Here is a 27,107-nt window from a genome sequence, read left to right as displayed (position 1 = left end):
ATGGTCCCTACCCAACAATGGGCTCACTGTCTAGAACGGGGAGACAGACAACAAAACAAAACGTGTGGACAGGTGTCAAGTTGTCAGAACAAATAGAATTAAAGATAAATGCACATCATTAACAAAATAAATAGAATAGTAAATATGGACAAGTAAAATAAATAGAGTAATAAATCTGTACAAACATATATACAAGTGCTGTGGGGAGGGGAAGGAGGTAGGGTGGGGGGATGGGGAGGAGAAGAGGAAAAAGGGAGTATGTCTGTTATAACACTGTACGCTCCTAAATGCTTAGTACAGTGTTCTGCACACAGTAAGCACTCAGTAAATACTATTGACTGACTGACTGCCTGACTGCCCATGTCCCAGAAGCTGAAGTGAACTACCAGCCACAGAGGGTGTTCTCCAATGCTCTGAAATGAATCATTCATACCATCGTATTTATTGAGCACTTACTGTATGCACAGCACTATACGATGCACTTGGGAGAGTACAATATACCAATAAACCAACACCTTCCCTGCCCATACTCCAGTTACCTTGGCTCCTCCCAGTCAATCCATCAATCAATGGTATTTACTGAGTGCCTCCTGAGTGCAGAAAACTGTACTAGACGTTTGAGAGAATGTAATACTACAAAGTGAGTAAATGCAAACCCTGCCCACAACGAGCTTATGATCAAGAGGGGGCTCTTTATCCTTATCCAAGGACTCCCTTATCCTCACTATTGATATTACTTGTGGTCAATCATTGTTATTTATTAATCAATCAATCAATTGTACTTATTGAGCACTTACTGCATGCAGGACACTGTACTGGGCACTTGGGAGAATACAATATAGCAACATAACAGACACAGTCCCCACCTACCAATGAGCTTACAGTCTAGAGGGGAAGACACACATTAATATATAAATAGAGAAATTATGGATATATACATAAATGCTGTGGGGCTGAGAGTGGGGATGAATAAAGGGAGCAAGTCACGGTGGCACAGAAGCTAGAGGAAGAAAAAGAAAAGAGGGCTTAGTCAGAGAAGACTTCTTGGAGGAGATGTGCCTTTACTAAGGCTTTGAAGGGGGAAAGCGTTATTATTGTCTGTTGGATATGGAAAGGGAAGACATTCCGGGCCAGAGACAGGACGTGGGTGAGAGGTCAGCAGCAAGACAGACGAGATTGGGGTATGGTGAGTAGGTTGGTATTAGAAGAGCGAAGTGTGAGGGCTGGATTGCAGTAGGAGAATAGTGAGGTGAGGTGGGAGGAGGCAAGGTGATTAAGTGCTTTAAAGCCAATGGTAAGTAGCTTCTTTTAAGGCAGAGGTAGATGAGCAACCACTGGAGATTCTTGAGGAGTGGGGAAACTTGGACTGAACATTTTTATGGAAAAATAATCTGAGTAGCAGAGTGAACTATGGACGGTGTGGGGAGGGACAGGAGATGAGGAGGTCAGCAAGGAGGCTCTTAAAGTAATAGAGGCAGCATAGGATAAATGCTTGGATTAGCATGGTAGCAGCTTGGATGGAGAGGAAAGGATGGATTTTAGTGATGCTGTGGACACTGAACTGACAGGATTTAATGATAAATTGAATATGTGGGTTGAATGTGAGAGATGAGTCAAGGATAACACCAAGAGTTATTGGCTTGTGAGGCGGGAAGGATGATGGGGCTGTCTACAGTGATGGGAAAATCAGGGGTGGATGGGGTTTGTTGGAAAGATAAGGAGTTCTGCTTTGGACATATTAAGTTTCAGGTGTAGACAGAACAACGAAATAGAGATGTCCTGAAGGTAAGAGGAAATGCAAGACTCCAGAGAAGGAGAGAGACCAGGGCTAGAGGTGTAGATTTGGGAATCATCCACAAAGAATTGGCGGATAAAGCCACGTGACATGTGGAGGCAGTGGGCAGTGGGTTGAGAAGGGAGTTAAAAATCTAGAACAGCCATTCTGGAAATCAATAAAGATGTAGAAGTTGCTAGGTGAATGAGCTGGCAGAATTATTAGAGGTGAGGATGAAGTACAATTAAAGCAGGTGAGTATGAAGCAGAATTAAGGCAACAGTATTTATTAGGCACTTACTATGTACCGAGCACTGTACTGAGTGTTAGGGGCAATACCATATGAAGAGATAGCTGCTATCTCCAGCACCTACCTGGATGTGGCTGGGTTGAAAACCAAGTCACTTTTACGCATCTAATTACTTAAGATTTTGAAATTTTTTCTGCTTGGAGCTGGGGAAGGGCTTAACTTTGAAAAGTTCTAGACTGTGAGCCCACTATTGGGTAGGGACTGTCTATATATGTTGCCAACTTGTACTTCCCAAGCGCTTAATACAGTGCTCTGCACACCGTAAGTGCTCAATAAATACGATTGAATGAATAAAAACGTCAGCTGGGATTACCTTTAAAGTGTGAATCCTCCTGTTCCTCCTCATCACCTTCATTGCTGTCATTCATTGTCATCATCATTAATCTTGTCACTGTTGTCCCCATCTATTAGTCTCCATTATCTATTAAGAACCCATTTTAAGCTAGGCCCAGGGGTTTTCACCATTCCTTTTCCCTTCAAGACCATTTGCTCTCCACTATTCCTAATTCATCCCTTAAGAAAGGAAAATAATTTGGGGGAAAGTTGCTCCTTGCTGATTCAAGCCTTCTATTCGCAGTCATTACGTGCCTGGGGTAGCCAAAGTGCAGCCCTCCAGATGCTGCAATTCATCCAGAGTTACCCAGAGGTGGCTGGAGGCCAGCTCCTCCGTAAATCCAAGCTCCAGCCTGCAGGAGCCTTCAGATCCCAATTTGCAATGCTCCACCTTGGTCTCTTCCAGCCTCTGCATTACAGGCTGGGTATTGTAGTTTTGCAGGGCTGGGCATCTCTGGCAAAGCGGCTCTGTTTGATCACAGCAGGGTGGGGTCAATCGATCAATCGTATTTATTGAGCACCTGCTGTGTGCAGAGCTGTGTACTAAGCACTTGGGAGGGTACAATATGTCAGTCAAATTCCCTGCTCACAATGAGCTTACAGTCTAGAGGGTCCTGTGTCCATTCAAGGCAGACACAGGATCTGAGTTGGACAGAGCCAGAACACAGAGAGGTTTGAACCAGGGACGGCCACCCTCTCCTTCAGGGGCCAGAAGGCAAGCCCTTGCCATAACATCAAGAGATTTCGTTTCCAACTTTAGGAGGCCCCAAAATCTCCATTTTTGGGGGGTTGGTTCTCAGCAGACACCACTAAAGTAGGCTAATGACACTGAAGATCATTTCAGTCAGTCAATTTCAGGAAGCAAATGGGAAATTCGACCCTGCAGGAGCACTGGGAGCATTACTGCTGAATCTCATTTGTAAACTCTGCAGGCTGGAAATTCTGCCACCAAATTGGTTTGGTTGCTCCCAAGTTGCAGAAGCCAAAATCGCAAGTCCTGACACGATTCCCGGAAGGAACTCTTCCATCCTCAAATCTGCTGTCCCATCATCATCATCAAGCAATCATATTTATTGAGCACTTACTGTGTGTGGAGCGCTGTACAAAGCACTTGGGAGAGTACAATATAACAGAGTTGTAATACAAGTTCCTTGCCCACAGGGGCCTTAAGTCTAGAGGGGGAGACTAGTGTTAGTAAAAATAAATAAATTATGGATATAATAATGATGGTATTTGTTAAGCACTTAGTACATGCCAAGCACTGTTCTAAGTGTTGGATATGTACATAAGTGTCATGGGGCTGAGGGTGGGGTGACTAAAGATACAAAGCAGGCTCCAGAGTGACCCAGGAGGGAAAGGGAGTAGAGGAAATGAGGGCTCAGTGAAGGAAGACCTCAGGGAGTAGATATGATTTGAATAACACTTTGAAGGTGGGGAGAGTGATTGTCAGAGATGAAGTGGGAGGGAGTTCCAGCCCAGAATCAGGTGGTGGATGAGGGGTCGAGATAGACTGTAAGCTCACTGTGGGCAGGGAATTTGTCTGTTTATTGTTATATTGCATTCTCCCAAGCGATTAGTACAGTGCTCTGTGCACAGTAAGTGATCGATAAATATGATCAGTTGATTGGTAAGCTCATTGAGGGCAGGGAATGTGTTTTTGGCCTCTGTTGTGCTCTCCCAAATGCAAAGTCCAATGTATAACACTTAGGGAGTGCTCAGTAAATTGGTCAGTTGGACTGGGTGACCCCATCTTGAAGGACTTGGCTAGCAGACACCTGCTTACAGTCAGTAGATCATCAGTCAATCAATAGTATTTATTGAGTGCTTACTCCCTGCAGATCTCTGTACTAAGCGCCTTGGGAGAGTACAGTAGAGTTGGTAACCTGTTCGACTCTCCTAGGCACTTAGTACAGTGTTGAACATACAGTAAGTGCTCAATGAAAACCACTGATTGATTAACACAGACCCTACCCTCAAGGAGATTATGGCCTATTGTGTTAGAATTGTGGGTGAAATAATGGTAATAATGGTATTTGCTAAGCACTAACTATGTGCCAACCACTGTACTAAGCACTGGGGTAAATACAAGATAATCAGGGCCCACATGGGGCTCACAGTCATAAGAAGGAGGGAGGACAGGTATTGAATCTCCATTTTACAGATGTGGAAACCGAGGCATAGAGAATTGAAGTGACTTGCTCAAGGTCATCCAACAGAGCTGGGATTAGAACCCAGGTCCTCTGACTCCTGGGCCAGTGCTCTTTCTGCTAGGCTGCACAGCTCCCCTGCTCTAATCTCTTACTTGGGCCCCTCTCCCCTACCATTAGCCCTCCAATCCCTGCGCCCCCCCCCCCCCCCAAACTGGGAACAGCAGCTTTGTTGTCTCTAGAAGGAGGTGGCTGCCTCCCCACGGGCTGTCACCCCATAGTTTCTTCCCTGTCACCATCTATGGAAACACATCTAATACCACATCTGTACCACCTAACTCTCCCGCCGATTAATCACTTTCCTGGGGTCACCCAGAACCCAGATTATTTACTCTGATAACCCCCTTGCCAGCCCTCCAAGTCATCACTCGACATTTCTGTAACAAATAATGAAAATAACCCAACAACATTCCATTTGGACGTCATCTGTCGGAGGGGTAATAAGATACGGCAACTACAATGATTGAAATGAAGGGAAAGATTGTTAGTATAATCGAGGTTTCAACCAGGCCCGCTTTAAATCAATGTGCCAAAGCAATTTAAACAACCCATCCTCTCATCATGTTTAAAACACATTGATTTCTTTCCGTTTTTTGCTTTGGTTTTTTTTTCCCTTCTAGCGTTTTCCTCTCTGGGAATGGGGGCAGTCAGCTAAAGAAACAGTGAAGCCAACCTGAAGTCAGACTGAAATAACTCAAATGACAGGCTGCCCCGTTTAGAAGGTTCCTAATAAATCACCCCCCCTAAAATCGCTTCTGTGCTGCCAGGTTTGACAAATTGAAAATAAATTGCACTAACTCTGGGGGACCCAAGATGTGACCCATTTTGATATCTCTCCCCCAACACCTCATCTTCATGCCCTCACCCACCCCCCCGCCAATCCCCCACCCCATCACATCGTCTGGCTAACAGGTGAGTAGAAGTCTCTGGGTTTTTAAAAACTCTGATCCGTATTTCCTGCAGACACCTCAGGCCTCCACACCCTCACGCCCTCCCCTCAGTACTCCCCCCCACCCCGTTTATCGTTGGAGTTCAGAGGATCACGATAAATGTGGTTCACACTGAGGAATCTGTAAATTTGGCTCTAATTCTGAAATTATTATCTTGGAGAGGGTGGTAAATGGATTTTTTGGCTGGCAGTGAATTCTCGGTGTTATCAGCTGTCAGGCAAGAAAAATGTATGGCAGTAATAAAGGGGGCAGGGATATATGATCCATAAATAAAGAAAAACCGGCCTTGTTTGGCATTATAAAGTTTTAATGCCTTTAGGTAGCAAAGAATCCAAACAAATTTCCTTCCTTTAAATCTTCCCAAACTCTTTTGAAATTGAGTCTCCTATTCCTGCTCTGAAGGACCTAATCCCAGAGCCAAGGTTGGAGGCCCCGAGAGCAGGAATTGGGAATGCACCCAACTTCTTTGTTCTGCTGCTGGAACTGTTAGGTTTTCCATGTCCCCTGCTCCCCCCCACCCCCTTACAGTGTTTCAAGACGAGGCTGATGCAAACAGGGATGGGGAATGGAGGAGATGGAAGGGGTTTGGTACCAGTGTGAGTTGTCCTGGGGGCTGATGGGATGCCAGGAGAAATGGGGGTGTCTGGAGTGACAGTGGGGGTGCACCTGGGGATGTAGGGATCTTTGTCAGGGATACCCTGAAATGGAAGGAGTTTCCACAAGGGCAAGGGGACATTGGAAGGTGGCAGGAGGGAAAGGGGAAGAGCAGAAGGAGGTGGAAGACAAAAGAGAGGGAAGGGTAGAGAGAAGAAAAGGAAGAGGAGAAGAAGGAGGAGGAGGAAGAGGAGGAAGGGGAGGATGAGAAGGAAGGACAGAAGGAAAAGGTGAAGGAGGAGGAGGAGGAAGAGGAGAAAGAAGTGAAGGAGGTGAGGGAGGTGAAGAAGGAGGTGGAGGAAGTGGAGGAAGAGGAGAGGAGGAAGAAGAGGAGGACAGAGGGAAGAGGTGAGTAGAAAGAGGAGGAGAACAGAAGGAAGAAGAGGGTAGAAAGAGGAGGAGGACAGAAGGAAGAGGAGGGGAGGAGGAGCAGAGGAGGAAGAGTGGAGGAGAGGAGGAGAAAGAGAAGAAGAGGAGGAGGAATGATGGAGGAGAGGAGGAGGAGAAGTAGGAGAATAGGAAGAGGAGGAGCATGAGGAGGAAGAGGAGGAGGAGGAAGAGGAGAGGAGGAAGAAGACAGGAGGAAAAGGAGGAGAAGAGGAGGAGGAGGAGGATAGGAGGAAGAAGAAGAGGACAGAAAAATAAGAAGAGGAGAAGGGGGAGAGGAGGAGGAGGAGGAGAGGAAATGAAGGGGTGGAGGTGAAGAGGAGGAGGAGGAAAAGGAGGAGGAGAGGAGGAAGAGAATTCCCCAACCAGTCCCTGGCTCCTGTGAGCTGGTCTGTTCTGGAGGCAAGGAGTGTTCGCCCAAAACCAGGAGGAGGAGAGGAAATGAAGGGGTGGAGGTGAAGAGGAGGAGGAGGAAAAGGAGGAGGAGAGGAGGAAGAGAATTCCCCATCCAACTCCTGGCTCCTGTGAGCTGGTCTGTTCTGGAGGCAAGGAGTGTTCGCTCAAAGACAGCCCTGCCACGCCACTGCTTCCGACGCTGCATGCCTCAGTCATGTTTTATGTATTAGACTCCTTATATCCTCCAATGTACATGCACGCTCCTGCAAATTTAGGTAAATTATGAATAAATTAAACCTTATCTAAATAAACAAGTGTCTCGTTGAACTGGAATGTGAGCTGTCATGAATATTTAAGTGGACCAAACTCTGCCTCGTTACCTAACAAGACTTTCCCATATTCTTGATGACAGGGAATAGGAACACCAGCCCTGGGGCAAGATCCCTGCTGGGGAGATATGCAGGGATTGAGACTGGCTTTGAGGTGGATGGTCACTCTCAGATCTCTGGAATCATGTATGAGGTTTTTTGTTTTTATGGCATTTATAAGCACTTACTATGTGCCAGGTAATGTACTAAACGCTGGGGTAGATACAAGCTAGCCGGGTTGGATACAGTCCCTGTAATCATAATAATAATTATACTGTACTAAGCGCTAGGGTGGAAACAAGCAATTTGGGTTGGACACAGTCCCGGTCCCATATGGGGCTCACAGTCTCACCCCTCATTTTACAGATGAGGTAACTGCGGCACAGAGAAGTGAAGGGACTTGCCCAAAGTCACCCAGCAGACAAGTGGCAGAGGTAGGATTAGAACCCAGGTCCTCTGACTCCCAGGCCTATGCTCTTTCCACTAGGCCCCATTACTCTTTCTTTGCACACACTGAGCTTTCACACACAATATAAGCACATATCTGGCTCGGGGGAGGACATACTTTCCTCTTTTTCCACAACTAGTGTCCGAGCAATGCCCACCTGATGGGCTGGGATATTGTTCCTGGCAGATGGGGACCCTTCAGGTGGAAAGGCCCCTGACACACCCATTGCCATTTGATCCAGTCCCCTGACTGCTGACCTTCATCCCAGAAAAATGTTCAACTATCTAATTCTTAAGTATCTCCAGTAGAGGGATTCCATAGCCTCCCTCATCTGCCCATCCAAAGACCGGTCACCCTTCCTGAGATGATGGCATTGCTTCTGCCTAACCTGAATCCCTCATGCTGCAATGCAAATGGTCAGCTGTCTAATTCTTTAATGTTTCCAGTAGAGGGATTTCACAGCCGCCCTCATCTGCCCATCCCAAGACTGGCCACCTTTCCTGTGACAATGGCTTTACTTCTGCCTTACCCAAATCCCTCATGCTGTAATGTAAATGGTCAGCCATCTTATTCTCAAATGTTTCCAGTAGGTGCATTCCAGCCTCCCTCGTCTGCCCATCCAAGGACTGGCCACCCTTCCTAAAACGATAGCATTGTTTCTACGTAATCCGAATCCCTCTCGCTGCAATATAAATGGTCAACCGTCTTATTCTTGAGTATTTCTAGTAGGAGGATTCCAAAGCCTCCCTCATCTGCCCATCTGAGGACTGGCCACCCTTCCTGAGATGATGGCATCGCTTCTGCCTAACCCAAATCCCTTATGCTGCAATGTAAGGCTCTCTCTCCTCTGCCCCCACCCTCCTCATAAATGTCCTTTATGAGGACATGGCCATCTCTGCCCGTGTAGAAAGCCCTAAGCCCCCAGAGAGGCATCAGGGTGACAAGAACTCCCAGACCCTAAGACCTCCATGGCACAAACCCCTTGGTACAAACCCCATGGCAGCCTCAGAGTAGGAAAAGACCAAAAGGTAGCTCATTGACCTCGGAGGAAGAGGTGGTCTGGTAGAGATAAAGAGCTGGCATTATAGAAAGAGATCAGAGAGGAGGCAAATACCTCACTGACATAAAGGCTATTGTTCCCATACAAGTGATTGTCTCTTCCAGGCCTCTTGACACCCGAAGTTTGGCCTTTAAATCAAAGCAAATGTGAAAAAACCTTCAAGTCAAGTTGGAAGCATCTGTGGAACACCAGAGGTCATAGGTCCAAAGAAAGGGGGTGATTGGTTAGGTATGCCTGCTTCAGACCCAGGGGAATAGTAATAATAATAATGATGGTATTTGTTAAGCGCTTACTATGTGACAAGCTCTGTTCTAAGTGCTAGGGTAGTTTCAAGTTATTCAGGTTGGACACAGTCCCTGTTCCACGTGGTGAGTCTTAATCCCCCATTTACAGGTGAGACAACTGAGGCACAGAGAAGTGAAGTGATTTGCCCAAGGTCACACAGCAGACAGTTGGTGAAGTCCACATTAGAACCCAGATCCTTCTGACTCCCAGGCCTGCAATCTTTCTACTAAACACTCCAGTGCTTAGCCTCCAGTAAAGGCTTAATCAATGCCAGGATCATGATTACCATGAATGGGAGTCCCAGCCATGGCCTCTTTCTCTGGGAAGAGCCGGGGCTGAAGCCAGAAGCCAGAAGCTGGAAGCAATCATTCTGTTCCCAAATCTATGGGCGAGAAGCTGCACCACCTACTTGTTAGAGCGTGTGCCTGAGAGTTAGAAGGATCTGGGTTCTAATTCCAGCTCCACCACTTGTCTGCTGTGTGACCCTGGGCAAGTCACTTCACTTCTCTGGGCCTCATTTACCTCATCTATATAATGTGGATTAAGACTGTGAGGCCCATGTGGGACACGGACTATGCCCAGCCTGATTACCTTGTATCTACCCAGGTGCTTAGAACAGTGCCTGGCACATGGTAAGCACTTAGCAAATACCATTAAAAAAAAAAAGGAAAGAGAGGGGTAATCACAACACAGTCAGCTGTGTGGCCCAAGACTGACAGCCCTGCCAGAAGCCAGCCTGGTGAACTTTTCTTAATAAATCAGAGCTCACAACTGTTCCCTCATTGATTTGAAAAGCCTCTTTAATGGTTGAGATCTGCTTCCGCTTTATTCGTTTTGCTTCCTAAAATCCTGGGTGTTGAATTCCCATACAAACCACCTTTTCCCACCTAGGTGGGCCCAGATCACCCTCTTTTTTTTATTTAATGGTATTTGTTAAGTGCTTACTATAGGCCAGGCACTGAAATAAGCCCTGAGGTAGAAACGAGTTAATCAGCTTGGACACAGTCCCTGTCCTTCATGGGGCTCACAGTCTTAATCTCCTATTTAAAGATGAGGGAACTGAGGCCAGAGAAGAGAAGTGATTTGCCCAAGGTCACACAGCAGACAAGTGATGGCGCAGAGATTAGAATCCAGATCCTTCCGAGTCCCAAGACCATGGTCTATCCACTAGGCTATGCTGCTTCCCTAAACTGATAATAAAACAGACTGTAGATAAATTCCCTTTCCACAACAAGCTTACAGTCTCGTGCTCTTTCTGCTAAGGAGGGCTGTGAAGATAATGAATCCAAGAGAGAGAAGAGAGACATTGAGAGGAACTGAGAAGTTTCAGGGTGCAACATTTCCATGTGCCCAATGCAAGTAGGGCTTGCAATCTGTTCATCTGTGAAGCAGTGTGGCCTAGCAGAAAGAGCCCGATCCTGGGAGTCAAAGGACCCGGGTTCTAATTCCATCTCCACTATTTGTCTGCTGAGTGACCTTGGGCTAATCACTTCAGTTTTCTGTGTCTCAGTTACCTCATCTGTAAAATGGGTATTTATAATAATAATAAAGTAGTAATAATAGTATTTGTTAAGTGCTCACTATGTGTCAAGCACTGTTCTAAGTGCTGGGGTAAATGCAAGCTAATCAGGTTAGGCACAGTCTCTGTCCCTCATGGGGGACTCACAGTCTTAATCCCTATTTTACAGATGAGGTAACTGAGTCACCGAGAAGTTAAGTGACCCTCTCAAGTTCACACAGCAGAAAAGTGGCAGAGAGAGAATAGAACCTAGATCCTTTTGCTTACCAGGTCCTTGCTCTATCCACTAGGCTGTGCTGCTTCTTAAGACTGTGAGCCCCATGAACTGTCTATCCTGATTAGCTTGTAACTACTGAAGCACTTAGTACAGTGCCTGGCACTTAGTAAGTGCTTAACAAATACCATAAAGAATTAAAAACAACAACCCATTCATCCAATTAATTACCCTTGATGAAAGCTCACAGCTCCAAACCCAAAGTGTTCTCCCTCCCTCTCTCTCTCTCTCTCTCTCTTTTCTCTCCCCCTCTCTTTCTCTCCTCCCATTCTCTGTCTCTCCCCCCACCATACACATTTATATTTCATATAAATCATTGGGTACTACATCTGAGGTCAGTGTTTCCAGCAACTATGCTCTCTCTTTCGAAATGAGGAACTGAGGCCCAGAGAGGGCAAGTGTCCTGTAGAAGGTCACATAACAAGCCAGGACTAGGACCTAAATTAGAAACCAAGTATTTGAGCGTTCGAGGCCGGCGACTCTCTAGAGTTAAGCTGTAATGGCTCCTGCCAGAGACAGGACAAAGAGAGACACTCTCAGAGACTCAACTCCCCCAGCCCCCATGCAGACAAAGGGTGACATGCTAGGGGAGGAAGTATGGGTGTCTTCCCTCCAAAGGTATTAGCTTTTTCTCTCTCTCTCTGTCTCTCTCTCTCTCTGTCTCTCTCTCTCTCTCTCTGTCTCTCTCTCTCTCTCTCTCTCTCTCTCTCTCTCTTCTCAAATCAGAAAGTCCTCTCTGACCACAAAGATTTAATGCTACTCTAGCAATTTTTTTTTTGTTTTAAAAAGGTGAAAAAGATCATTTTTTCAACTACTAATTTCAGTAAAATTATGCAGAGTGTGAGATGACTCAAGGCTGCTTAAGTGGCTGTGTTTTTTCTCCCCCTTCCCTCCAGTAGGTTTCTAGAAGAATTAAGGCTTGGTCTTTTTATATGTAAATTAAGCAATTTGTGAAATATGTATTTTGGCATATAGGCAACTTGACTTTCCAAACAAGCCAGAATTGTATTGATTCTGTGAACTTCCCCTTCGCTGTTATCTGCTGCTTGCCATTTAAGTCTCCAATAAGTGAGCAGTTCTCCTCTGCTTATAACAGCATGGCCTAGTGGATAGAATTGTAGGGTGGGAATGGGGGAGAGGGGAGAGTCACAGTCTCGTAATCAGTTTTGTCCAGATCCTATTTCACAAACGATACTTTCTCATGATGCCTTTCTGTCCGTCCAAGTCTTGCCCTCTCCATCTATGATCCTAGAGGTTTCCCTGCTTTTTACATTCTTGATAAAGCTGGACTGACCTACTGATGGGAGGCCATATGGTTTATCCTTCAGAATGCCCTCAAATCAACTTCAACAAGGCAGCTCTTTAAGGCCTTACATTCATTCCAACTACTAATTTATTTTATCTGCTACTTCCCCTAGCTGAGGAGATGTGATCTACACTGAGCAGAGGAGTTTGGCTTAGGGTTTTGAGGGGACACAAAGAATTTCTGTCCCCTGAAATTGCCTTTGGTTTTATGGACCAGTTGGACCTAGGGGAAGCTGCCATTGTCAGATTATCCCAGGGTGGTACTCAACGCTGAGGAGGATTCATTCATTCAATCGTATTTATTGAGTGCTTACTGTGTGCAGAGCACTGTACTAAGCGCTTGGGAAGTACAAGTTGGCAACATATAGAGACGGCCCCTACCCAACAGCGGGCTCACAGTCTAGAAGGGAGAGACAGACAACAAAACAAAACATATTAACAAAATAAAATAAATAGAATAAATATGTACAGCACCTGTATATATGTATATATGGTTGTACATATTTATTACTCTGTTTATTTATTTATTTATTTATTTTACTTGTACATTTCTATCCTACTTATTTTATTTTGTTGGTATGTTTGGTTCTGTTCTCTGTCTCCCCCTTTTAGACTGTGAGCCCACTATCGGGTAGGGACTGTCTCTATGTGATGCCAATTTGTACTTCCCAAGCGCTTAGTACAGTGCTCTGCACATAGTAAGCGCTCAATAAATACGATTGATTGATTGATTGATGTACAAATAAAATAGAGTAATAAATACGTACAAACATATATACATATACACAGGTACTGTGGGGAGGGGAAGGAGGTAAGGCGTGGGGGATGGGGAGGGGGAGGAGGGAGAGAGGAAGGAGGGGGCTCAGCCTGGGAGGAGGGGGCTCAGTCTGGGATGATGATGATAGTGATGGGGAGGAAGGTAGGGGTGACTCCAGGCTCAAACTCGGGTCTGGGCAGTTGGCTTCTTTAGGGAAGACCACTCACACTCTACATCTTATTGTTTTTATTTAGCATTTACTCTGTGCCAAACACTGGGTGCTAAATGAAGCAGCATGGCTTAGTGAAAATAACTTGGCCTGGAAGTCAGAAGACCTGGGTTCTAACCCCAGCTCTGCCAATTGCTTGCTTTGTGACTTTGGACAAGTCACTTAACTTCTCTGTGTCTCAGTTTTCTTAACTATAAAATGGGAATTCATCATCATCATCATCATCATCAATTGTATTTATTGAGCGCTTACTGTGTGCAGAGCACCGTACTAAGCGCTTGGGAAGTACAAGTTGGCAACATATAGAGACAGTCCCTACCCAACAGTGGGCTCACAGTCTAAAAGGCCACAGACAACAAAACCAAACATACTAACAAAATAAAATAAATAGAATAGATATGTACAAGTAAAATAGATAAATAAATAAATAGAGTAACAAATATGTACAAACATATATACATATATACAGGTGCTGTGGGGAAGGGAAGGAGGTAAGGTGCGGGGGTGGAGAGGGGGACGAGGGGGAGAATTAAATACCTGTTCTACCTCCTACTTAGACTGTGAGCCCCATGTGCAACAGGGACTGTGTCCAACTTAATTAACTTGCACCTACCCCAGAACTTAGAACAGTATTTGACACAAAGCGCTTATTATCATGAAAAAAAAAGTGCTGGGGTAGATACAAGATAATTTAGACTGAGCCCCATTCGGGACAGGGATTGTGTCCAACTAGATTATTTTGTCTCTACCCCAGCTCTTATTAAAGTGCTTGGCACATAGTAAACACTAAATAAATATCATAATAATTCTTATTATTATGACTAGATCAGACATAGTCCCTGAGTCATAAAGAAACAGTGTCACCTAGTGGAAAGGGCATGAGTCTGGGAGTCAGGATAATTAGGTTCTAATCCCTAATCTGCCACTTCTCTATTATGTGACCTTGGGAACGTCACAACATATTTGTGCCTCAACGTTCTCACCTGTAAAATGGGGTTTAAATAGCTGTTCTCCTTCCCACTTTGGCTGGAAGACCCAGGAGGGACAGAGACTGAATCTGGATGGATTGTATTGCAACTACTCCAGCTCTTGGCACATAACATGAAGCAGCGTGACTCAGTGGAAAGAGTTCGGGCTTTGGAGTCAGAGGTCATGTGTTCAAATCCCGGCTCTACCAATTGCCAGTTGTGTGACTTTGGGCAAGTTACTTAACTTCTCTGTGCCTCAGTTACCTCATCTGTAAAATGGAGATTAAGACTGTCAGCCCCCTGTGGGACAACCTGATCAGCTTGTAACCTCCCCAGTGCTTAGAACAGTGCTTTGCACATAGTAAGTGCTTAATAAATGCTATCATTATCATTATTATAACATGTGGGTAATGTGCCACATTATTATTATTAGCTCTGTCCCACATGGGCCCCCAAATCTAAGAGGTAGGGAGGCCAGGGATCTTATCCCCATTTCACAGATGAGGTAACTGAGGCTCAGAGAGGTTAAGTGACTGGTCCAAAGTCACTCAACAGGCCAGTAGCAGAACTGGGGTTAGAAGTCAGTTCTCATGACTCCCACTTGCGGGCTCTTTCTTCTCATTCTTCTGCCACTGCCAGAGACGCAGAACTACCCCTCAGCCCCCTTTCCAGATCCCGAGAGACCTCAACGGTGCCCCTAGGGTGTCTCGCCCAGTTCCCCAGTGGGTGGAATGGCATTCACAGCAGCCAGATAGAGGGGTATGGTGTAGGAGGGGATGGGACAACCCTGGAGCCAGACTTGAAGCTGCCCAAAGGAATCAGCCGTGGATGCCATCCTGCCCAAGGGGGTGGGGACAGGAAATGGAGGGGGGCGGTAAGGCCACCCTGGGGCCAGCCACGAAGCGTCCCAGAGGAATCGGGGGCCTGGGAGTCAGAAAGTCATGGGTTCTTATCCCAGCTCAGCCACTTGTCTGCTGTGTGACCTTGGGCAAGCCATTTCTCTTCTCTGGGCCTCAGTTACCTCATCTGTAAAATGGGGATTGAGACTGTGAGCCCCACATGGGACAAAGGACTGTGTACAACCCAATTTGCTCGTACCTCCCCCAGTGCTTAGTACACTGCCTGGCACATAGTCAGTGCTTAACTACCATTATTATTATTATTATTATTATTATTATTATTATTATTATTATTGTTAATCAGCCCGAGTCGGGCCCTGGCTCTGCCCCAGACAAGTCCGGGGTGCCAGTGTTCCCTGACAGTGATGGATGAGGTAGAAGTGTGCACCAACTCCAGTGGCTCTCTGCCAAGGGTCCACTCTCCTCGTCCGCCCAACGGAACCCGGGAACGGTTACACCGGCTCCCTCTGGGAAGCAATTTGATCCATTATAGCTCTAATGTCATGGCAGGGAGATGCACAAACACAGCCCATGCTCATTGGCAGACGGCCTTCCCTCATGAAACTCTCAGGAAGCACACACGCACACCACCTCCCCCCTGTGACACACACACACACACACACACACACACACACACACACACACACACACACACACACACACACACACGTGTACATGGTCCACCTGCTCTCTTTCCCCCTTGGCCAGAAAGACTGAAGCTGCAGAGGCGGCTGGTGGCCGGTGGGCCAGAGAAATGAGCTGGGATGACTCACATAACTGACCCCCTCATCACCAAGCACCTCTGTTGTCTTGTTGTCTGAGGGTGTGTTTGAGGGGTGGGGAGTCCCTGGGTCTGTGGGCTCTGATCTCACTTGGGATTAGAAGAATAAGAGACATCTTCCTCCTGTCAACTCTTTCCTCTCCCATATCTTCTTCGGCCTTCCTCTCCCCCCTCCTTTTCCCTCTCTTCTCCCCTCTTCTCTCTTCACTCCTCTATTCTCTTCTCTCTCCTTCCTTGACCCTCTTCTCTCTTCTCTCCTTACATCTCTCCCTCTTTTCTCCTCTCCCCTCTTTGCAATCTTCCTCTCCCCTCTTCTCTCCCCTCTTCCCTTTCTTACTCTCCTTTTTTTCTCCTCTCCTTTCTTTCTTTCCTTTCTCCTCTTTCCTCATCTCCCCTTTGCTCACTCTCCTTTCTCTCCCCTCTTCTCTCCCTCCTCTTCTCCCCCTTTCCCTCTTCCTGTCCTTTCTCTTCTCTCCCCTCCTCACTCTCTTTCCTCTCTCCTCTTCTCTCCTCCCCTTTCCTCTCCCTCCTCTTCCCCACTCCCCTCTTCCTCTCCTTTCTTTTCTCTCCCCTCTTCTTTCTTTCCTCTCCCCGCCTCACTCTCCTTCCTCTCCCCTCTTCTCTCCTCCCCTTTCCTCTCCCTCCTCTTCTCTCCTCCCCTTTCCTCTACCTCCTCTTCTCCCCTCCCTTCTCCTTTCTCTTCTCCTCTTTCCTTCTTCCTCTCCCCTCTCTTCTTCCCTCCCTCCTTTCCTCTCCTTTTTCAATTAATCAATCAATGAATGGTATTTATTAAATACTTACTATGTGCAGATCCCTGTACTAAGCACTTGGGAGAGTACAGTACAACAGAATCAGTGGACACGTTCTCTGCCCATACACAAGCTTCCAGCTCCTCCCTGATTTCACATTCTCTCCCTCCTTTCTCTCCCTTCTTCTCTCCTCTCTCTCTTACCCTTCCCTCCCTTCTCCTCTCTCTCTTTCCTTTCCCTCCCAAGCCTTCCCACCACAAACTCTCTCTTCTCTCTCTCTCTCTCTCTCTCTCCCCCCACCCACCCCCACCCCCCGGAGCCAGAAAAACTAAATCTTGTGTCTTGGAGCAGGGAGACTGGGAAGGTCTGTGAGACTCAGCTTCCATGGAAAGGGGCCCCTAGCCACTTCATCCTCCAGGAGGTCTTCCCTGACAAACCTCTCTAGCTCCCTTTAGCACATTGGTACTTAGCCTACCTCCACTTCCCATCCGTTATCCTCGGTAGCTTCCCCTCCCTATAATTCATTTTAAGGTCTAGCTCCCCCTCTTTGATTATGAGCTCCTTGAGGCCAGGGGTCATGACTACCCACGCCACTGGACTCTCTCATGTCTGCACCACAGAAAGCCCTCAACAAATACCACTGGTTGATTGATTGATTGATTAGATCACTACCCCCTCAGCTCATCACCATCAGGCCCCTTCTCTGCTTCCTGTGAGCTCCCTGCCTGGCCCAAGGCCCAGGGAGTCAGGCCAGACAGGGCTAAGATCTCCGAGGTTTCCCCATCAGCTTTCCAGGCTGCCAATATGACCAAGTTTTTTCTTATACTGTAATCTGTCCTCTCTGGGTTGGGAAAGCCCCTCCTGCAGCCCATAGCCTTGCACTCTCCCCTCCCAGCCCCACAGCACTTATGGACAGATCCATAATTTATTGATTTAATTTAATGTCTCTCCCCCTCCAGACAGCATGAGAAGCAGGGTGGCCTAGTGGAAAGAGCACGGGCCTGGAAATCAGAAGACATGGGTTCTATTCCTGGCTCTGCCACTTGTCTGCTGTGTGACCTTGGGCAAGTCACGTCACTTCACCTCTCTGGGCCTCAGTTCCCTCATCTGTAAAATGGGAATTTATACTATGGGCCCCATGTGGGACAGGGACTGTGTCTGACCTGATTACTTGTACATATTCTATTTATTTTATTTTGTTAATATGTTTTGTTTTGTTCTCTGTCTCCCCCTTCTAGACTGTGAGCCCACTGTTGGGTAGGGACCGTCTCTATATGTTGACAACTTGTACTTCCCAAGCGCTTAATACTGTGCTCTGCATACAGTAAGCACTCAATAAATAAGATTGAATGAATGAATGAATGAATGAATCTACTCCAGTGCTTAGAACAGAGCTTGGCACATGGTAAGCCAAATATCACTGTTAATCATAATTATCATTAGACTGTAAGCTCATGGTGGGTAGGGGATATGTCTGTTATATTGAGTCTCCCTAGTGCTTAATACAGTGCTCTGCATACAATACATGCTCAGTTAATTTGATTGATTGATTGATTGCTGGGCCTCAGTCCTTCCTCTGGTTGCCATAATCTGGAGGTACTATTTGGTCATCATCGCCATAAGACTGGAAGCTCCTTGAGGGCAGGGAATGGGTATCTTGCCCTTGGTGTACTCTCCCATGCACTTAGCACAGTGTTGAGAGCAACTTAGGTCTGATTTCAACCAATTAATAACAAATGGGGTATTTTGTTAAGCACTTACTAAAAGCCAGCCCTACACTGAGCCCTGGGGTAGAAAGAAAATAAAGCTGGGGATTACTGGGGCTCAGAGTCTAAGGAGAAAGGAGACCAGCTATTGAATCCCCATTTTGTAGATGAGGGAACTAAGGTAGAGAAACGTTGAGAAAATAATCAGGTCCCGAATGGGGCTTAAGGTCTAAGTAGAAGGGAGAACAGGTATTGACTTCCCATTTTGTAGATGAGGCACAGAAAAGTTAAGCGATATGCCCAAAGTCACCCAGCAGACAAGTGGTGGAGCTGGGATTAGAACCCAGGTCCTCTGATTCCCAGGCCTGCAAATATTCCACTAGGTCGTGCTGTCTCAATCAATCAGTGCTATTTACTGTGCGCTTACAGTGCATAAAGCACTGTATTAAAAGCTTGGGAGAGCACTTAACCTTTTTCCATCTACCTCGCTCAGCTGAATGCTGCTCCTCTCTCATTTGATTTTAACTCTTAATTTAGCTCTCTCCCTACCTTCATTTAGCTCTATAGCTATGTTAAACTCTGTCAAGAGGTTTCATAATGTGCTGCTGCAGTAAAAGCAGCCGCCAAAATAAAGGTGTGTTATGTCACTTGCTACAAGGCATTCTTCTGAGACTCCGGGTGTCACCAAACACTCTGAATAATAAGTCAGTCACATCTGAAACATGAGGGAAACTTCTGACACGAGGTAGGAGCCAAGGAAATGCTGTCAGGGAGGAAGGGTTACGGGGAACGGTGGGGTGCGGGGGGAGGTCTGAGTTATATAAATGTAGGTCACGGGCGCAGATGAGATCCAGTGCAAATATATCGTAGCCTTGCAAATAGCTACTAGCCTGGGAAGAGTAGCCTCATCCTACAGGCCAGTAGTTGAGAATGCTGCTTCTGGATTTTAGTCATGCACACCCCTGTGGCGAAAGACAAGCTGGTAACTTTGAATCAATCAATCAATCAATCAGTGACATTTATGGAGTGCTTGCTGTTTGCAGAGCACTGTACTAAGTGCATGGGGAAATGCTATACAACAGAGATGGTAGATGTCATCCTTGCCCACAGGTGACTTACACTCTACATTTTTCTGGACTTTTACATCCTCTGTATTTATTTGTGAGGCAGCACTCCCTCTGACCCACAGAGGAACTTCCCAAGGGCCAGTAGGCTCCCAGCAGCCTGGTCCATCTCTGGAATGAGGAGGCCCTCCCAGACTAAGGCCAGGATGGCCATCCCGGGAAGACTGCTTTTTTCCCGTTAGCCCCAGGCCACCCTAGTCTACTGCGGCACAGCCTGTTGGTATTTTCCACCCACGCCAGCCTGGATCTCTGTCACTGGGAAGCGATTATCGATAAAGCAGTAATGAGCGCTTTCCCCAGCTCCGCTCCTCTTACTGGAAACCCAGCCGGACGTCTATTGAGGTATTGACCATCGTTCACTTCCTGCTTTGCACAAACTGATGGGCCCTGGTGACTTCTTCTTGCCAGCTGCCTCACGGCTCGGGGAAAACATGGTTGACTTGTGACCTCCTAATTGTGCCAGCTTCTATGCTCTCTTGTTTGAGGTCAGAGCTGGAGGGGTCCCTGTTGTGGGGGAGGGGGTGAGTCACCAGGAGACATTAGCAAAGGTGAACAGTCTAAGGGAGGAGAACAGGTATTTAATCCCAATTTTACAGTTGAGAAAACTGAGGGGCAAAGGAGTTAAGTGACAGGCCCAAAGACACACTGAAGGCAATTGGCACAGCTGGGACTAAATCCCAGCTCATATGACTCCCAAGCCATATGACTCTTTACCCTAGGCTACATTGCTTCCTCATCCCTGTAATTTATTTTAGTGTCTTGTTTCCTTGCTAAACGGTAATGCCTTTGAGGGTTGGCAACATATCTGCTGACTCCCCTTGTACTCTTCCAAGTGCTTAGTAATCGTGTTCCACAGAGACAAAAGGGTTTCAATGTTGTCATTTTATAAGCTCCTTGAGGACAGGGATGATTGTCTCCTAACTCTGCTGTACCATCTCAACTGCTTGGTACAGTGCTCTGTGCAGAGCACAGAGGAAGCTCTCACTTCAGTGTGATCTAATGGAAAAGGAGTGTGTCTGGGAGTCAGAAGGACCTGGGTTCTAATCCTGACTCTGCCACTTGTCTGTTGGGTGACCTTGGGCTAGTCACTTCACTTCTCTGGGCCTCAGTTACCTCATCTGTAAAATGAGGATTAAAATTGGGAGTCCCATGTAGTACAGAGACTGTGCCCAACTTGATTTGCTTGCATCCTCCCCAGTGCTGAGTATAGTGCCTGGTGCATAGTAAACGCTTCACAAATACCACAATTATTATTATTACTAAACACTACTGATTAATCAAATTCTTTGCTCTGTATATTCCTCCAACCGGGGTCTCTCATCTGGTTAAAGTGAGGTACGTATGGTTGTGTCTGGAGACAGGGGGATGGACTAGATGACCTCACAACTTCCTCTTTAGAACCTGGAGATTCTAGAATTCCATGATACCCAGGTCCCCTACTGACTTCTTCTGGTCCAGCCTCTGTTTTTATGGGACCATCTACCCAACCCTAGGGAGTCGGACTTTAATTCATTTATTTCTTTTAATGTCGGACTCTTCCTCTAGACTCTAAGCTCATTGTGGGCAGGGAATGTGCCTGCTATACTGTCATACTGTACTCTTCCAAATGCTTAGTACAGTGCTCTGCACACAAGTGCTCAATAAGTACTCAATAAGTACTCAATAAGTGCTCAATAAGCTCAATAGAGAAGCAGCATGGCTCAGTGGAAAGAGCACGGGCTTTGGAGTCAGAGGTCATGGGTTCAAATCCTCGCTCCACCAAGTGTCAGCTGTGTGACTTTGGGCAAGTCACTTCACTTCTCTGTGCCTCAGTTACCTCAACTGTAAAATGGGGATTAAGATGGTGAGCCCCCCATGGGACAACCTGATCACCTGGTAACCTCCCCAGTGCTTAGAACAGTGCTCTACACCTAGTGAGTGCTTAATAAATGCCATTATTATTATTATTAAGTATAAGTGACTGACTGACTTTAAGAGACACTAGGAATTGGGGGACTCACGGCTGAACCTGGGGTCGGGATTCCTGGAAAATAATCTTGATTTTTGTCCTGCTGCCTTCCTGGTCTGAGAGCCTCAGTTTCCCTCCCCTTGAAAATCCTTTCCAACTTCCACTCAGAGCTGGCAGGGGAACAAACAGGATTTCGCCAGCCCTCTAGATTCCTGGGAAGGGGACACTGAGCAAAAGTGTGATAGTAATAGCTCAGAATAAAACATGAGAGGCAGAGTCGGCCGGTCGATGCGAAAATAGAGTCAGACCACTGAGGAGTCCAGAGCTGTCAGTGGCCCTGCAGTGGAGCTGACTCTTGGGGACAGTTCCAGGATGCAAACTGGAGAATTGGAGGGGGGGGTGGGGAGGGGAGTGTGGAAGAGTGGGGAAGGAGAAGGAGGAGGAGGAAGGGAGGAGGACAGAAAGGGGAAGAAGAAACACGGGAACAAGGAGGAAGGGGGATAAAGATTAGTCAGTCAATCAGTGGTATTTATTGAGCATTTTACTGTGTGCAGAGCACTGTACTCAGTACTTGAGAGTACACTATAGCAATGGAGCAGACACATTCTCTGCCTACAGCACATTGACAGCTTTTATTTTCGGTTGGTAGCTGCATCTTTTCTCCTATTTAATCACTCCGAGCCTTGCACACATTTAGGAAGAGGAGGACCAGGAAGATGAAGGAAAGCAGGAGGAGGAGGAGAAAAAGGAGGAGGAGGAAAAGGAGGGGGAGGAGAAAAAGGAGGAAGAAGAGAAGGAAAAGGAGGAAGAGGAGGAAGAAAAAGAGAAAGAGCAGGAGGAGGAAGATAATACAAGTAGGAGGAAGATGAAGTTGAAGACCCCTCTCAGGCCACACCTGGAGAGTTTCCAGTACTCTACCAGTCTCGGCTATAGGATGGAGAGTCAGGCAGAGGCATATCCATTCCGTTCCTAGCTTGGGCAGTGGCTAGCGAGTGGAAGGCAATCTGCTACAAGTCAAAATGCACCTGCACTGGGCAGCAGTGGCATGGGAGAGAATCAAGGGTGAGAACTCAAGTTTACTGTGTGATTGGAGGCATTGGTAAACCACTTCTATATTTTCACCAAGAAAACTCTACCGTTACTTCACCAGAAAGATTGCAGATGGAGGTGGGGTATTCTGGGAGAAATGTGTCCATGGTGCCCCTATGGATCGAATATGACTTGACAGCATAACACAAGACAAGAAGAGGAAGAGGAAGGGGAGAAGAAGGATAAAGATTAGGAGAAGGGAGGAGCAGGAGAAGAAATGGAGAAAGAGGAGAAAGAAGAGGAAGAGGAAGAGATGGGGAGGAGAAAGAGCAGGAGGAGAGGAGGAGGAGAAAGTAGAGGAGTGTGGGAGGAGGAAAGATAAAGGGAAAGAGACAGAGGGGAGAATGGAGGAAGTATTAACAGGGTGAACTTGCTGTGGGGTGGGGGTGAGCTAAGCACCAAAGTGCTTATGGGCCTGTACTCAAGTGCATAATGACAAGGTAAGGAGGGAAACTAGGATGGGGAGATGAGTGATTAATCAGGGAAGGCCTCCTGGAGAAGATGTGTTTTAGGAGGGCTTTGAAGTCAGTGGGAGTGGTGGTCAGTTAGGAATGAAGGAGGTGAGAATCTCAGACAAGAAAGAGGAATGAGGGGTCAGTGGTGACAGAGATAATAATAATAATAATAACTATGGTACTTGTTAAGCACTTACTATGTGCCAAGCACTGTTCTAAGTGCTGGAGTAGATACAAGGTAATCAGGTTGTCCCACGTGGGGCTCACAGTCTTAATCCACATTTTACAGATGAGGTAACTGAGGCATAGGGAATAATAATAATAATAATGATGGCATTTATTAAGCACTTACTATGTGCAAAGCACTGTTCTAAGCACTGGGGGGGGGGAATACAAGGTGATCATGTTGTCCCATGGGTGGCTCACAGTCAATCTCCAGTTTACAGATGAGGTAACTGAGGCACAGAGAAGTTAAGTGATTTGCCCAAAGTCACACAGATGACAATTGGTGGAGCCGGGATATGAACCCATGACCACTGACTCCAAAGCCTGGGCTCTAGCCACCACCCCATGCTAGCAAGGCACAGTGAGGGCTCTCCTGAGTCACATGACCGCTCACTGAGGGAGGGAGCCAAAGCCCAGAACAGGGCAAGCTATTTCCCACTTAGGCTGAAACTTCTACCCAGCTCCCCCGAGCCAAGATTAGCCGTAAGTCAAGATGTCGATTATTTCATCGGCTAAAAGCAAATTGATCAAACCAAGCATCTCTAAAGACTCACAGGGCTTGCAGGCTCTTTGTGGCTGAGGTTGATAATCAAGGAATTTGCATGTTGCTTTCTGCACATGCCACAACCCCAGAATCCTTGGCAGGTCCAGCAGCAGGCTGGGAGAAAACCAGACCTTCAGGACCAAGGGAAATGCCTCTCATTGACTTTCACCTGGCAGTCCACCCCAAGAAGAGATTTTACGTGGTTGAATTTGACCAATGTGTAAGTTCGTTAGCGTATAAGCTTGTTGTGAGCTGGGAAGGCGACCTGTGTTTCTGGTGTACCTCCCACGTGTTTAGTACAGTGCACTGCACTTAGTAGGTTCCTAATAAATACCATTTCTGCCATTACTACACTGTCAGACCTCCTACTTCTATTTTCTTTCTCTAGCGAGTGGTATTTTGGGGGTCGGTATGAACAGATAATGATCAACTTGCCAGTTGGTTTGGGTTTTCAATGAGGACATTTGTAGAGCATTTATTTTGTGCCAAGCACTGTGTTAAGTGCTGGGGAGGATGCCAAGAAATCTGACCAGATGCAATTCCTGTCCCATATGGGGCTCACTATCAATCAATCAATCAGTAGTATTTATTTGCAATACCTATTCTACATGGGGCTCACTATTAAAGTGGGGCCTCACTTTGGGGCTCACTGGCATTTATTTAGAGCTTACTGTATGCAGAACACTGTACTGAGCACTCAGGAGAGTACCGTAGAGTTGATAGACTCAATTCCTGCCCTCAAGGAGCTTAAAAATCTAATAGGGAGACAGACAATACAATGAATTACAAAAGGGTGAAGGAAGGACGAAGCAGAGCAGAGTATAAGGTGATATACACAAGTGTTCAGTAGATCTAAGAGCTCCAGATGAGGGGCACAGGGGGGTTTCCTTGGGAGATGCTTGCCAAGTCACAGCCATTTTGCCCAGACCATGGCAGGTTGTAATGACAACACAGCAACCATGTGGCACCATGAATCTGATCCCAGGCAAACCCAGAGGGTTTCTCACATTTACAGCTTGCTCCAGGATGTCCGGCGAGGTTTCCGGGCCCCAACAGCGGAAGACACGGAGAGTCCTGAAGGAGACTGAAGGAGACTGAACTCCTTGTCTTCCCTCCCAAACCTTGTCCTCTCCCTGACTTTCCCATCTCTGTTGACGGCACTACCATCCTTCCCGTCTCACAAGCCCGCAACCTTGGTGTCATCCTCGACTCCGCTCTCTCATTCACCCCTCACATCCAAGCCGTCACCAAAACCTGCTGGTCTCAGCTCTGCAACATTGCCAAGATCCGCCCTTTCCTCTCCATCCAAACTGCTACCCTGCTCATTCAAGCTCTCATCCTATCCCGTCTGGACTACTGCACCAGCCTTCTCTCTGATCTCCAATCCTCGTGTCTCTCTCCACTTCAATCCATACTTCATGCTGCTGCCCGGATTATCTTTGTCCAGAAATGCTCTAGGCATATTACTGCCCTCCTCAAAAACCTCCAATGGCTACCGATCAATCTGCGCATCAGGCAGAAACTCCTCACCCTGGGCTTCAAGGCTGTCCATCACCTCGCCCCCTTCTACCTCATCTCCCTTCTCTCCTTCTACTGCCCAGCCCGCACCCTCCGCTCCTCCGCCGCTAATCTCCTCACCGTACCTCGTTCTCGCCTGTCCCGCCATCGACCCCCGGCCCACGTCATCCCCCGGGCCTGGAATGCCCTCCCTCTGCCCATCCGCCAAGCTAGCTCTGTTCCTCCCTTCAAGGCCCTGCTGAGAGCTCATCTCCTCCAGGAGGCCTTCCCAGACTGAGCCCCTTCCTTCCTCTCCCCCTCGTCCCCCTCTCCATCCCCCCCATTTTACCTCCTTCCCTTCCCCACAGCACCTGTATATATGTATATATGGTTGTACATATTTATTACTCTATTTATTTATTTAGTTTACTTGTACATATCTATCCTATTTATTTTATTTTGTTAGTATGTTTGGTTTTGTTCTCTGTCTCCCCCTTTTAGACTGTGAGCCCACTGTTGGGTAGGGACTGTCTCTATATGTTGCCAATTTGTACTTCCCAAGCGCTTAGTACAGTGCTCTGCACATAGTAAACGCTCAATAAATACGATTGATCATGATGATGATGAAGCAAGAAGCCTAGATGTAAAGGAGTCTGTTGCCAGTTTGGACCCATCCAGGGTTAGGCCAGCAGAAAATGGACAAACAGCTGCCATGGTCCCAAGAAAGGTGGATTGGCTTGGACCCCGCACCATAGCTAGGGGTGCTGGACCCACAGTAAATTGGAACCCCTTTCCTGACTCCTTTGCCCTGCCAAATCAACAAAGTGAAGTAGGGAAGCAGCGTGGCCTGGGAATCAGAGGACCAGGATTTGAATACTGTCTTCATCGCTTCTCCGCTGTTATGACCTTGGTCAAGTCACTTTGCTTCTCTGTTTCCTCATCTGTAAAGTGGGGATTCTCCATCCTCCTTAGATCGTGAGCCTCTTGTGAGAAAGAGACTGTGTCTGAACTGATGGTATTGTCTCCAGCACAATGTGTGGCACATAGTAAGAGTTTTACCAACACCACAATTATTATTAGATTCAAACATGGGAGCATTAGGTAGCTTGGGTTTCAGAGAGAAAAACAGGAAGAGCGGTATATTCTATAGTTCTCTTGTCTAGTGGGCAAAGGTGGGTCTTTCAACCTCACTTTTACTCTACCAGTGAAGTCTCTCTGGAAGACAGAGAAAGAGAGTGAGGGGCACAGTAGAACAGTAGAGAACGAAAGAGAGACAGTAGAGAGAGACAAGGAGAGACAAACAGAGGTGAAGTCAAGGAGAGAGAGACACAGTAGAGAGACACAGTTGAGAGAAAGACAGAAGAGAAAGACAGAAGCAAAGGCAGGGAGAGAGACAGAGAGAGACACAGTAATAATTGAGGCTAATTGTGGTATTTGTTAAATGCTTACAATGCGCCAAGCACTGTACTAAGAGCTGGGCTAGGTACAAGATAATTGGGTTGGCCTCTGTTCCACACAGAGCTCACATTTTAATACCCATTTTGTAGATGAGGAAACTGACGCACAGAGAATTTACATGACTTGCCCAAGGTAACACAGCAGACAAGTGATGGAGCCAGGATTTGAACCCAGCCCTTCTGACTCTCAGTGCCATGCTCTATCCACTAGGCAACACTGCTTCTCACAGTAAAGAGAGAAAGAGAGAGATAGTGGAGAAAGATGAGGAGAGAGAGAGACAGAAAGAGGTGGAGGGAAATAGAGATACAGTAGAGAAAAAGACAGTGAGAGACAAAAAGACAGAAGCAGGGACAGGGAGAAATAGAGAGACACGAGAGAGAGATAAGGAGAGAGAGAGAGAAAGAAAGAG

The 27,107-nt window shown here is 46.8% G+C and overlaps 1 protein-coding gene and 1 non-coding gene across 3 annotated transcripts in view; one reads left to right on the top strand and one right to left on the bottom strand.

The window, feature by feature from the left end:
• Nucleotides 1-27,107, bottom strand: part of KIRREL3 (kirre like nephrin family adhesion molecule 3) — a 386,118-nt gene that overhangs the window by 259,510 nt on the left and 99,501 nt on the right. The window lies entirely within an intron of this gene.
• Nucleotides 22,309-22,445, top strand: LOC119935295. Its single transcript, XR_005453182.1, has one exon. It is a non-coding gene; the product is annotated as a small nucleolar RNA SNORA7 (small nucleolar RNA).

This window comes from Tachyglossus aculeatus, chromosome 11 (genome assembly GCF_015852505.1).
Source record: "Tachyglossus aculeatus isolate mTacAcu1 chromosome 11, mTacAcu1.pri, whole genome shotgun sequence".
Lineage (NCBI taxonomy): Eukaryota > Metazoa > Chordata > Mammalia > Monotremata > Tachyglossidae > Tachyglossus > Tachyglossus aculeatus.
This window is presented reverse-complemented; position numbering and strand designations above follow the sequence as displayed.